The sequence below is a fragment of the Apis laboriosa genome, unplaced genomic scaffold (genome assembly GCF_014066325.1).
Source record: "Apis laboriosa isolate Shangri-la unplaced genomic scaffold, ASM1406632v1 scaffold104_cov149, whole genome shotgun sequence".
Classification (NCBI taxonomy): Eukaryota; Metazoa; Arthropoda; class Insecta; order Hymenoptera; family Apidae; genus Apis; species Apis laboriosa.
The window spans coordinates 1,087,510-1,101,909 of record NW_025220694.1 but is presented as its reverse complement, the minus strand read 5'-3'; the positions used below and the strand labels follow the sequence as shown (position 1 = coordinate 1,101,909).

General features: G+C 38.9%; 1 protein-coding gene across 2 annotated transcripts in view; it reads left to right on the top strand.

The window, feature by feature from the left end:
* Positions 1–5,790: 5,790 nt before the first annotated feature.
* The window catches only part of LOC122712243 (storkhead-box protein 2), a 124,576-nt gene continuing 115,966 nt past the window's right edge, over positions 5,791–14,400 (top strand). The window contains exons 1-2 of one of the 2 annotated variants that reach the window (XM_043931768.1): positions 5,791–6,158; positions 6,340–6,713. The gene's annotated coding sequence lies outside the window, so the exon portion shown is untranslated. Of the gene's footprint in view, positions 6,714–14,400 lie in introns of both variants that reach the window. The other variant, XM_043931849.1, reaches the window with a different exon arrangement.

Genomic DNA, 14,400 nt, shown 5'->3' with positions numbered 1-14,400 from the left:
CAAATATTTGAAAGCGGTTCGCCGATTAATAGGGCGACCCCCCCCCCCTTTCCAGTGTTTGTTCAGCTGCCACCACGTCGCCTCCCGAAATTTTTCAACGGCAAACAAACGATCCGTTGTGGGCAGATATCGCAAGGAAAATTTATTGACGTTCCACGGTAGTGTTTACAGAATCCGTGGAAGGGCTTCCGCGGAAGAACTCCGAGTGCAAACAGTCTGAACAGGAGATATATACGCGGGGTAAATTATAATTGAGATACGTTTTCGATCGATTATTATTCTTCGTGATCCATCCGTGTACAGTGTACAAAACGAATTGAAACAATGATTTATAAAGATAAATTTAAATTTCTTTGGAGAACAACTTCTTTGTTAGAGAATTCGATTCACCTTTCAGGGTGAAACTTTTTTAAACAAGTTAAGTTTCCTTTCTATAATTGAACAATATTGATGATATTTAATTTAATTGATATTTTTTTATAAAATTTTTGTAAAGAAAACGATCAATGTATTAATTTAAATGTTTTATTATGGAAATATATTAGGAATATAGTTACTATTTGATTCTTTGATTGCAAAACTATTTCATATAAGTAATTATACAACATAGTATTCAATATAAATATAAGAATGTATAACTATAATTAATTTTTTATTCGTACAGAAAATTTCGATCTAAATTAAACGAATCCGTTTGATTAAGTTGTAAAGCGAAAAAAAATTGATAAAGATTACTATTAAAAATTAAAATTGCACAATTGCTGAATTTTATATAACGAAATTCAAAAAGCTCCAACAAGAGATATCTCCAAAGAGAGATCTGGCAAAACTGTTGTCGCATCAAGCCATCGATCCTTCGTCTCTAATCCTATAAGCACGTTTAATACACGTAACAGAATGATATGAACGTGCGCTAAGCCGAACGAAGGCGATATCGCGAAATTGTATCCTTCTCGTTTTACTTCTGCAATTATCCTCAGCATCGTTTCCGGCTTAAAGCACACCGGGATCCATCTATGGGCAGGAAGTCGAGTTGTTCACATATTAATCTCGGCGAATTAAAATTCACCGCGCGCAAGCAGCTTCTGTTTTAGTGGCGCAATGAAACGCATTGAGTCACGCTCACGCTAGTAGTACCAACTGAACGGCGAAAAATACCGTGCGATTTCAAAGCACTTGCACTTTGAATACGAGCAAAAAAAAAAGGAAGAATGCAAAAAAAATTGCAAAGTTAAATCTTATATTCATTTAAGAAGTTTGAAAATTAATTTTCTTTCTTTTTCTTTTTCTTTTTTTTTTTTGAGAGAGAAAATTTACTTTTTATTAATGGAGATTATTCGATAATTAATATTGGATGAATATATTGGATGAATGTTAAGAAACAAGAAATTAGAATTTTTATGAAGGAAATAGATAAGAATATAAGAGGATACATATATGAGATATCAAGGTTTTGATTTATATAAAGAAATCTTTAATTAAATCCTAAATAAGATGAGGATTACATCTTTCGTAACAGCTGTTGTCCTTCTAACGTTCCTTATTCCCACCGTAGCAGGAAGTTTACTCGAATAAATTTATTCTAATTATTTATTAATAACTTCCAAATCATCCTAAAACAACATCGTAGTTTCGAAATATCAATTTCATAAATTTGAAACGCACTTTTATATTTTCCATTGTAATTATATCACTTCTACCCCAATTTCTATTTATCCAATTTCATCTTCGTTCGTCAAAAACTAGAAAAAAAAAAAAATATCCGCAATTTCTTCCAAACCCATCCCTTCGATATTTTTATTAGCGACTGTTCTCTCAAGATCTCCCAAGCGAAACAAGGTTAAAAAGATCCCTTTTCCTCTCGTTTCCACGAGGGGAACAGAGAAACTTCAAATTTTGCAAAAACTAAACCTAACCAAAAGCCTTCCTTTTATCGCGATAAGATATCGCCCAGAAGAATGTCCCTAGCGCCCCGCTATCGGGCATTTCGAAGTGCCTCGAAATGTAACCGTTGAGAACACGACAGGGCCGATTAAATCGCGCGAGGCGAGAGGCAGGAGAACAAGCTCCTATACGTGGACGGCGTTGGATAGGCGGCGGACGATGTTGGATTCGCGGATTCGCGTAGAGGGCCAAAGCAGGAACACGGGCACGAAACAGGTTCTGGGGACGGCAGAACCGTAGATCCCCGAGATGTCATTGAGGCAAATGGTAGGCGACCGGCTACGGCCGGGATTTCACTGTAAATGTCAACCGACGCCACGTAAAATGTCCCCGCGATTTGAAGGAAAGTCGTTCGGGGCACAGGCGGAGGTTTCTGCCTCCCCTTCTCCCTCCTCTTGCGTTCAAACTCGAAGCCGCCTTGCGACTTGCGTTTAGACTGTATACATAGGGTGTATCTTGTTTGTTTGTCAAAATTGCTTTTGGTTATGGTTTTGGTTTTTGATGGTGTACAAAATTACTGTGTGAAAATCTGATAAAGAATTGTAATTCTCGATCTTCTATACATTTACATTTCCTTGTATATTTTTATATGGTAAGTATTTGTATCTAATGGATACAAATAGGATAATTTCTCCATTTATTAGTAATATTTGTAATACAATTTTGAAAAATAATTTCTATCAGCATTATTAAGAAAGCTTTTATCATAGATATTTATATTGAGAATATGATATATTGAGAATAAAAAAGTATCAACGCAGATTTCAGAACAATATTGAATTTATCAGATAGTGAATTTATCAGATAGGCAGCTTGTATAAATAAGCTAAATTTAAATATTGTATCGCAATAACCGGAAGTCTATTACTTGATATTTTCTACTTATGATATAACTTTCTAATTTCATTAAAAAAATGTTACAAACATTTCACAATTTTCCTTATAACATACTCGGTAATCTTCAAATTGAAACTTTATTTAAATACCTCAAGAATATGCTATTTTATTTTATTTCATTATATTTCGTAACGATTAATAATTAAAAAAAAAATAGCTATAAACAACCTGCATTTATGTAATTCATTACACATTATTCAAATCCGTAGGAACGCACCGACGTATCGACGGTTAAAACTTGGCACACCCTGTACATATATACACAGTGAATACTCGTCGACTCGTGAAATTGGCCGCGACATTTTCGATCTTTACACCGATAGCTGTACAAAACAAGTGCAACCTGGTCGATAAGCCTCGACCAGGAGGTAGCCAAGTATTAACCCGAGTACGAAAGTTATAAATTCTACCGATCATTTTGTTCCACACACGGGATCATTTTGTTCCACTCGCGAGAATATATCCCCTCTCTCTCTTTCTCTCTCCTTTCTTCTTTCTCCAATTCAACCTCTTTTTCCATCCAGCCCATGCGTGCCCCACCCACTCTCCTCGTCACTATTTCGCACGTCCTCTTCGTCCTCTTCGTCCTTTTTTTTCCCCCCCTCGAATACCATCGTCAGACGCTCGTTGCTTTGAATGAAGCACGGTTACTCTTGGTTCCTCCAGTTTCTTGGCTATTTTATCAGTGACATATTACGTTCGACGACGCTAGCTTCGAATTTACAGAGCGGCAGAAATCGATTGTTGTTTCGACAATCGCCGTCTTTTCGTGGCGCTGGAGGGACCACGTTTCAAAGAGAGAGAGAGAGAGAGAGAGAGAGAGAGAGAGAGAGAGAGAGAGAGAGAGAGAGTTGTGAATACAGAGATATACAGTGGCTCGTGAAAATATCACAGGAAAATTTTAATGAAAATTTATAGGTTGAGTGTTATAATACAAATAGCAAATGAAAAATAATGTAAGGTATATATTCGAATGTGGATGTTGTTTGAAATAATTACGTGGTAGTTTATTTATAGAACAAATGATTTTTTTCTTCAGAATATTTATTCAATAAAATTATTTCATTGTGGTAGATTTCATCACAATATATTTTTTATTGATGAACAATTTGAAATAAGAATAATTTTAAGCGTATAATAGAATTTGAATAAAATAATGAAAAGCATGTATACATAAAGCAATTTCCTTTTCGACAGAAAATATATTCGAGATGCTTGTGAAAAATCCACCCTCGAAGTTTCAGCATTCTTTCAAATACAATTTCATCCTTCGAATACTTTCCTTATTGCATTATGCTATATACACACCTTGAGGAAGCAATCTCGAGGGAGCAGCAGATTTTCGAGGCGCGACACACCACAAAAATCTTACACCACGAATTTCGAACGAGACAGCTTTGATTCGACGACGATCATAAGGACGAGCGTTATTACGAGGGTTCTTCGCCCCTTCACGAGTTCCCCTCGATCTCTCTGGAAATCCCACTCACACGACGAAAGAAAGCTCGCATACACACAGGAGAATCGTCGGTTCAACGGATCTAACTAGCATTGCGTGGATACTTTTTTTACATTCCACTTTCCATCTCAACGATAGGAAGATACTTTCGAGATGCAGGTTGTTCGCGAAAAGGATGCTCGTGGAACCGGAGACGAAACCGGTGACCGGCTTTCCACGCGGCTTAATATCGCCTCTCCGCTCGATAAATCCGCTCCATTTGTTTTATACTCGAGCAAGGCCTCGAAAAATGCAAACCAGTGATCCTTGATCGCGCGTTGAACGAAACGCAAGACGTTGACGACAGCCTTTCTAAAACGGACAACTTTGTCTAGTTTTAGCTTAATCCGAGCCAGAATGGTCAATAGGTGGATAAATGTTCTGGTATATTGCATGCGAGGAATTCCTCGACGGAATGTTTCTTTTATCTTCAATCCTACATCTTATTTTCCTTCCACTAAGATAATGCTTGGTAACGATATCGAATGATTCTCAATTTCTTGAATTCAATTCTGGATATAGTAACTTTTTCTAACAATTTTATTTTACTCAAATCATCAAAATAAATAATGAAAATAATGTTTAACATATATCACGAAGCATATATCAGTTTCACAATTTCCAAACCAATTAAATCCAACCGTTTAAAACTTTCGACTTACAAGGGTCAATATCCATCCAATTACAAATAAGAATGATCGATGCGATTGATCAAATCCCTCGTAACTCAACCCTATCTTCGATAACCCCAAAAACTCTTCGATAACCAACGAATCCCCTCCCCCCAAATTCTTCCAACAACAACAAAAAAACAAAGATAAATAAACCTCCATCGAAGGGGTCCATCGCGTGAAACATTTTTCCAAGCCGGTAGGCCCCTGCCAACAGCGGGAGCCAGCCCCCCTCATCTCTCCCTCATCTCGAAACGCAATCGGTTTTTGCCGCCGGTCCGGTTCTACCTACCGGCACCGACCTACCGGAACGCGTGGAACTCGCCCAGCATCCATCGAGGACCGGCTACGAAGTGCTGGAATATCAGCGATGCCCGCCGCGTCCGTGGAGAGAACGACGCGGCCGACGGAGAATGAATCAAGCGGCGAGGCGAGGCGAGACGAGACGAAACGAAACGAGACGAGACGAGACGAAGCGAGACGAAGCGAAGAGAAGAGAAGCGAAGAGTGGTGGGGAGCGCGGTCACAGAGGCGCGTGGTGGGGGTTCGCGGGCGAGGAGTGGGGGATGGCGGCGAGGGAGGGGCGAGGAAGTGGAACGCGGAGAGGAGGAGAAGGTAGAAGCACGAGCGCTTCCCCTTCCCTCTCTCCCGCTCCCCCACTCGCGATCCCGCGACGAGGAGTAGGGGGAAAGGAAGGGGGGCAGGTGGAGGACAGCGGCGGAGAGCAAGCGTAGAGCGAGGGCAGAGTCTGCGCTTGGTCCGAGTTTTCGGTGCCGTCGCCAGTGGCAGAGCCAGTTTCTCGTAGCATCGGCGTGCCGGCGGCGTCGAGGCGCCCCTTCAGTATGAAGCCGACGACCGTGCCAGCTGCAGCCGCTGCACCTGTCGTCCCGTATAACGCGACAACTACGCTCCTCGTGCACACGGATCAACGCTCCTGATCGTGGATCCCCCCATCAGCCCCCCACCCCCCCTCGACACCGATACTCCATGGATAATACCGTGCTCCGGGCTCCGATTTCGTTCATCGAGAAGGACTGTGAAGAGACACCATCACCACCGCAACGCACGTTATATACGCAACAAACATCATCGTGCCTCTGGATAAATCCGTTCCGTGGATACACGTTTGGAATGATATAAAGGAGGAGGTGATCCCGTGATACTTCCCCTCTCTTTCTTCCAGCTTATATACGTATATATACATATACATATATATATATTCTTCCTCCTTGCGCCTCGTTCTTCTTCCTGAACGTGAACGGTGATCGGTTTGTGTTTCGTCCACAGTGTTTATTATATTAATCGTAACCGCAGTTCTTTCTTCTGCAGTTTTCTTCCCTCGTGATTGTTATCCGTCGTTTCCCATCTGCATCTTTGATTTGCGTGATTCGAGGGGGGGGGTCCCTCCTCCGAGGAACTGTGATAACGTGTGGCGAGGAAAGAAAGAGACGGGGCGCGCGGGACTGACGGTATAATAAAAGTGAAAACTCGTTCCTCCGGTGTTCCGTGGTTCGGCTTCTTCGAAAGAGAGGTAGAAAAGAGGCCGGCAACCAAAAAAAAAAAACCCGACCATCGCCGCCCAACGGCTTCTTCTTGGATATTTCGGAAGATATTTCTCCCCTCCTCCCCCCTCCCCGTCGCAAGGTATCGGTTGGACCCCGATCGAGGCAGGGCCAGCAGCGTGGCGGAGCATCAGTGGCGAGGTGAGTCCTTCCAACACGATAAATTCCAACACCCTGGAACGAGGGTCAAGAGCGGTCAGACATCTCGCGCGTCGCGACGCGACGCGTGTAGACTGGTTTTCGAGTCCTAGCACTCTTTGTCTCGCTCCCTCTCCTCTTCCTTCCTTTTTCTCCACCCCTCTCTCCGTCCTTCTCATTGTCGCCTTACCCTTGCCCTTTCTCTCTCCTTCTTCTTCTTCTCCTTCTCCTTCTTCTTCTTCTTCTTCTTCTTCTTCTTCTTCTTCATCGTCTCTCTTCTCTTCATCGAACGTACCCCGGTGATAAATCTTCGCGATCTCGCCGGCCGTTGACTGAGCAAATTACCACCGTGATCCTTCATCTTCCTATTACCGCGTAGACACCATGTCGGAGAGGGATTATTCTAAGAGAGAGAGAGAGAGAGAGTGACCGTGGGACTACGAGGGTTGAGTCGGCTCGTGAAAAGTGAACGCCACCATCCTCGTGGGTCACGACCGTGAAACGAACTCCCGCTTTGGAAATTGGGATGATGGTGAAATTAGCCGGTATCAACCGAATGGCCGTTTCGATCATGCTCTCTGCTCGACGCAGCTGAGCAAATAACTGGGCTGAAATGCGTGTCCCACCCATCGTCTTCTTCTTTCTCGCGAAAACAGCCTTTAATTATTATTTTTCTCGTGTCCTCTTGTTATTCTCTGTCGATTAAGTAGATTAATTCGAAATTGGATCGAATTTGTTGATGCGCAAATCATTGACTCTTCTGGATAAATAAATGTATATTATGTGGATGTAGATATGATTCACTTCTCTGCGAATAGTAGAATCGTTACTCGAATTTTTCTTTTAACGCAATAAGAAATAATGTGTAAATTTTTATTTTAAAACGACGTAGTAGAGATCTTAAAATTTTTCTTTTTTTTTTTTTCCTATCGTATCGTAGGATAGCTTGAAATAAAAAGGCAGGTAAAGTTATAAATCTAATCACTGTGGCAGATTGAATATCTCAAGCGATATCCTTTCCTCGTAATTTTCTACGACAAATTTAAATTTTAGCTATTAATAAGAGAATTTGGATAGATTGAAAATTTCTTAGCCATAGTCTTCTATATTGCCCGGTAAATTGATGAGGAAAAAGTCGGAAACGTGCTCGTCGTTGGTTCGACGATAATAAATCATTTCGGTGCATTATGGAGCAGGGAAAATTGGCGGCGTGATCTTTCATCTTCCCATTATCGTTCATAGGGTAGCACGGTCAGGATCGCGGTGATCCGCCGATTCAATTCACTCAAACTCGAATCACGAGACCGAACCGCTGACCTATGAGACGCGTAATGAGATCTTCAGAGGATTATTTTGAGGAGAACGATGATGTTGACGATTCCCTATCACGTGACATCTATTTAAGCTTTGTATCAATAACTGGACGATTTTACGATTTTTCGATTTTTCGACGACTGAAAATTTTAGGCTTGGATAATAAATAAAATGGATAATAAATATAGTCGAAAAAAAAAAAATATCTGGATAACGATTTGGATTGTGGAAAGTGATTAACGTGATTTGCTTGAGGTTTTAATTCAATCTCGATTCGTTTCGATTCGAAGATCTTTTGCGTGTAACAAAAAATATAGCTGTAACTTTTCACGCGTATACGCGTATATATTTTGTACGCAATTTATAATTTTTACTCGAACGTATGGAATAATTATATATAATTCGAATATGTAAGAGAAATCTATGCAGAACGATACGTGTAATCTAATGTTTGCACACACGATATTAATCGAGTTTCAGTATGATATTAATTTGATTTCAGAGAACACGTTTGATTTAATAAAAAAATTCGATTCTATCATAATAATTATTCGCAAGCTTGTTGATTTTATTCACAGAATCGGTAAAAGAAAATCTAGATCTATATCTATAATGCAGTTTAAAATGCAATTTAAAGAGGGAAACCAATGAAAAATGGCACGTATGTAACAATTTTAATTTCCTTGTATAATTATTTTTGCCATGATAAAATAAATTTTGAAATTCCATATATATTTTTCTCCGAAATTATCAAACACATTAGAACTTTTATTTATTTTCCATTAGGCTTTTCAAACGTGAATAATCGTATTAATAAATATATTGAAATTCATCGATCCAATAATATCGATTTTCAATCGATCGATCAAAAAATGGAGGATTAAACTAATCAAAAATCATTTCAAAATGTAAAACTCGGCTTAAGAATATACGTGTACAGTATAAGATATCCGACAATCCAAATTTCAAGGATCGAAAATTCTGAAGGAAAACATTCACGCATATAATCATAATTGTACACGAAAATTTTCGACCAGACACGTGGAAATCCATCAATCGTTCACAAAGTTTACACCATTGTCGTTAACAAGTGATACACGTTCGACTTAATTCCCTCGGTGACCCACATAAACGTCCTCGAAACCGGTGTATTCCTCTCGAATTCTTCGTAAATACGTTACACCGAAGCAAATGTAGAAAAGTTTCCTCGAGGCAAAACCCAACACCTTCACCGTTCCATCCAACGACGAATTTCATTTTTACCCATTTCTCATTCTCCAATATAATTAATCTTATCGAAATATCTCGTTTCGATATTTCTTTTCAGAGGTCGATGACTCCTTTTTTTTTTTACACGAACGATAGTAGTAAGTTTCCTCGATCTCGACGTATAAACGCGAAATCACATACTCCACGTGATTAGTTGAAAAAAAGAAAAGTACATCGTTGCAGATCCTTGCAAATCCTCGAGTTTGATTATTGGAACGAAGATCACTTCTTTCATTCGATTCATATTAACAATTGTTCGACCACCAAATATTTCCTTCTCGACAATACATTACGTAATTGAAAAAAGAGTACGATTTTTATAGAAAGGATTTAGATGCTGATCATCGTAACAAAAATTCAATCTTTGGAAATCATATATTTATATTTTTAAATTCTCTTTTATGTATTTTGTATTATATTATATGTATATCGATATTATTGTATTTTTTGTTATAACTATAAATTAATTTCTAAATTTCTTATAAGCAAGAAAAGGGATTAAACTTTTAGTTGAAATCAAGCAATCGATTTAATTAAATTATTCATGAATAAATATAAATCAATATTGATCTGAATGGTTTCTGAATGGCATGAAAAGTTGCTTTCTTTCGGTGAAAGAGATTCCGTTCCTCGTGGTATCCTCGGATTTCGAATCCGTGCACATTGTCCCGTGTGTTGGCAAGGCGTCATAATAGTAATTAAACGTAATCTAGGTTCGAGGAAGAAAACAGGGGACGTTATTGAGTTCGAGTTCGCGCACATAATAATCAAGCCTGATTGCGCCCCTTCTCGAAGGAAAGTGGCCTAATCCACTTTTCGTCTTCATTCAATTATACCAGATTACACGAGACACTTCTCCTATTTCCAACCGAGAAATTTATCGCTCGAATATTTTCTTTTCATTAATAAATCCTCTTTCGCACGGCGATACTATTGCGATTCACCTGTGATGAATATAAAAGAAACCGAACTCAAAACCTTTGACTCGGTCGAAAATATCCCATTTTCGTCGAAAAATTCAATCGAAAGTAAATTGAACTGTTAATTCTTTTGGATTCAACGATTATTCTTTAAAGTATTCGACGATATCTATTATAAGAATAATTCCGTAAAATTCTAGAATTAATTATCTTTGAAATTGAATAAACCGTGTAAGTTTTATTTCTTTACACTTCGTATCATTTAAAAATCTTTTTCGAAAAATCAAGGATAATCCTTGTTCGTTTTCATCTACAAACTCGATTTATCTCACGATCTCGATCTGATCGACGATTCATCTCAACAGAAGCGGAAGAGGAATGCAAATGATAGATATCCCGGGTGGATAGGTCGCGGGTGACGTTTGTCCACGTTTGCGCAACGCTTCATTCACGGTCAAAACGTGCGGAATCGAATTGGTCCACAGCAGCTCCGCGAGAACGATTTATAGCATGCAGGAAAGGCAGAAATATTATATCGTTTTAAGAATACATTAACCTTGCGGGAATGAGATTTATGCGTTCGCGATTTGATCGAAGGATTTGCGGGGTCGCGTGTTATGAATACGTGTGAACGCACGAGATCGTGGCCGAGATATTTATTGAATTATATATCTCACTTTGTATCGTGTGAAACGCTAATTAAATTAATCAGAAGTAAGTTTATTATCGAATCGTGTTCGGAAAGAAAGAAAAAAAAAGAAAGGATTAAAATTCTAAAACTCTGCGAACGATTCTCAAAGAGTTTTCAAATAGAAGATAAAATTCTATCGTTTAATAAGATATTCATGAAACTCGATACGATAAATATGGATACGATATATTGAAAAATTGAAAGGAAGAAATCATTTTCGAATTCTTACGACGAGAAAAAAAATTTCTGTCGTGCAATAGCCGAGATCGAGACAGATCCAATTGGACTTACAACATTTTAATCTACGACCTTGAATACGAAAAAAAAAAAATCAAAAGATCCATCACTCCATACCGAAATCATCTTCCACGAATACAATAACAAGTCTTCGTCCATTCATCTTGTACAAAATCGAAAGTAAATTGCACACATACAGATGTACTCTTATAATCTCAACTACTGCTCTATGTCACTCGAAGAACGAGCTGCAACAACGAAATTATTCCAATAAATCTTCCAAGAAAGAACCACCACTGTCGGCCAACACGATAATTACCAACGATTCGAAACGGCCATTCTTCGACGATCGTCTCGTATTTGCATCGAAAGAGGGTAGCCATTCCTTGACCAAAAGGGAGCCGCTACTTCTTGCGGCAAACCGATGATGATCGTCGTTACCTAATAGACGAAACGGACGTAAAAAAAAAGAAAAAAGAAAAAAAAAATTAAAGTCGCTCAAACGGCCGTACACTTGTTTCTCTACCAGGGAGGAAAATTACGGTCCACGGCGAGAGCGGCAGCCCGTTTATGCCTTTTACGCCTCTGATCGCCGTTTAGGCGGTGTTTACAGCGATCTCGAGGGCTCGCGATTCAACCATCTTCGTCTGTCCATGCGGCTGAAAGTAAGTTAATCCAGGGTTACCGGTTCCTCCTCCCCTCCCGCCCCTCTCCCGAGTTCCACCCTGGACAACGACAAAAACTCGAGCCAGCTCGGGCGTGAATCTGTCTGCGAACTATAACGTTCCATTCGTATCATCGGCCTTCCTCCGTTCAACGGATTCGCTTCTTCTGCCCGTTGAGAGAACCTGTGCATCGTCGTGCGGTTTTCCCGGTCTCTTTTTGCCGGTGGTGAAACGGAGGAATGAGGGAAAATTGAGGAAGAATCGAGCGAGGGAACAAAAGGAGGATTTCTTTTTCGAAGGGGGGGGGGAGGGGGGAGGAAAAAAGAGATTGATTTCGAGAACGAACGATGCTCGTCGTTGTTGAGAGAAGGAGTCGATGAAGTTGGGATGAAGTTTTGTGAATGAAACTGGCCGAGTTTGTTAGAGTTTGATTTTCTTTTCTTTTAAAGATCCTTTTCCCTTTTGAAAAATTGCTTCGTAAAATATTCACACGAGAAGTTTTTTTTATTATTTAATAAAGATAAATCTTATCCGCTTTCTTCCTCTCCAAAGGAATTTATCATTTTTGCGTGTCAAGAGAAAAGAAAACGTCATCATGAATAAAAATAACTACTCGAGAGTTTCTTCTTTGATGCTTTATCTCCATTCCAAATCTCCATTTCAAATCTTTATTATTTTCACATTTGAAATTTATATGCATCCATAATACGACAGGAGAAAAAAAATCATCGAGATCGATACTTTGTTTCGTTACTTTTTTTCAATTCCAACGAACGAAAAAATTGGTTGGATCTCGCGAGATTGAGAGAGAAAGAGAGAGAGAGAAAGAGACTTCAATGCCCGCCAAGCAAGAAAGTCAACGACCCAAGGCGAATTTTAAAGGGAGTTCGAGAGGAGAGAAGAAGGCGTAAGGGAGCAACAAAGTATCGGCGGCGATTAATTCAATTACACAGTGAAAGGAAGTTCAATGTCGACTAACAAGGCTCTTCGTGGACGTCACCCGTGTTCGACTTCTTTCCTTCACGAATCAACATATTCCTCGTCTATTAACGGGGAACGCGATAAATCTGTCGAGGGGAAAAAGCGAGTTGGCAAGAAAAACTTGGCTTCCACGTTTGACCTGGATTCAACAACGTTACTCCGTATTACGAGGCTTGGATAACCTCTATCCGTTTCGATCATAATGCAGAAGCGTGGGCGTATTAACTCGGCGTTAACTTGGCACCGAAAATGGAATCTAATATTCGAATATTAAGAGATAGAACGAAATCGAGGATGTTTCGTTTCGCGAAATTTCTGACAAATAAAAAGAATGCTTGGAGTGAGGATAAAATGATAATTTCAAAAGTTATTGGAAAATTTTTATTTTTTCGATGTCACTTGAAATTTTTCTAAATTTCGAGTGCTTTTTATATATATATTTTTTTTTTCAAATTTTACGCTTATCGATAATTCTATTTATATATACTCAAAATATTTATTTCAAGAATATAAGAATTTTTCTTAAATACATAAATAAAAGCAGATCAAATAAATTTATCGTTTGCCTATTATCCTCGACAATAATGACATTGCTAACAACAATTTACGTTACTTCCATTACGTAATATCGTAATATCGTGACAACGATATACGATTTAATCACCATGTAATACATGCGCATACGTATTCCCCCATTAATCAATCTGCAACGACGACCTTGCTAAAACAAACGCGACGAATACAGAATATAAAATCGCATTGTATCATCGCTCCATTCATTCGGTTTCCCGTTTTTATTCGAGCCGTTCCAATCAAGACAAATGAGGAATAATTGGCAGGGCAGACGAGAGAGGGCAGCACGAGCGTCCAATTTTTAAACGCCTCGCCTCAATTAACCGGGACGAGATTAGATTATTTTCTCCACCGAGCGATGGGATGGACGGACGTTTAATGATAAATCGGCGGCAGAGGTGGTAGAAAAAGGCATATCGAATGGGTATGGTTTTCCAGGCCGCGGGGCAACTGTCGCCGCAATTACTTCTTAATCGGTTTAGAAAATCCGCGTGCCGAAACATCGCGACGCTGTCCAATTAAAGCAAGCATCGATCGAGCATTCTTCGCCCCCTTGATTTCACCATACGATACGTATCGATAACGATCCGTTTAGAGGAAGCTATTATAATTTTTGCGCTAACACCACGGTGCAGTATATTACTATTTTTTTTTTTTCTTTTAAATTTAAAAATGAAAGAAGAGAGTGAGATCAATTACTTTGATCAAGATTTTGAGATTATTATATTTATGTAAAGTATTTCTGTAACTTTTTATATATATTTAATCTCGCAATCGTATCTCAAACGTATGTGTATTATATTCTATAGATTATTTGAAATAATTACGTGATATCATATATTGCGTATCTCAATATATCTTTATTTTTTATATTTTTATAGTTTGGATTAGAGGATTAATAACATTTTAAATAACCAAATTATTTTTGAAAAAAAAGTAAAAAAGAAATTGAAATTAAAACTACGTAATCCCTCGAAAAAAATAATCGATATCAACAATTTTATACATTACACATCTTACACGTGTTGAAAAAATTGAAA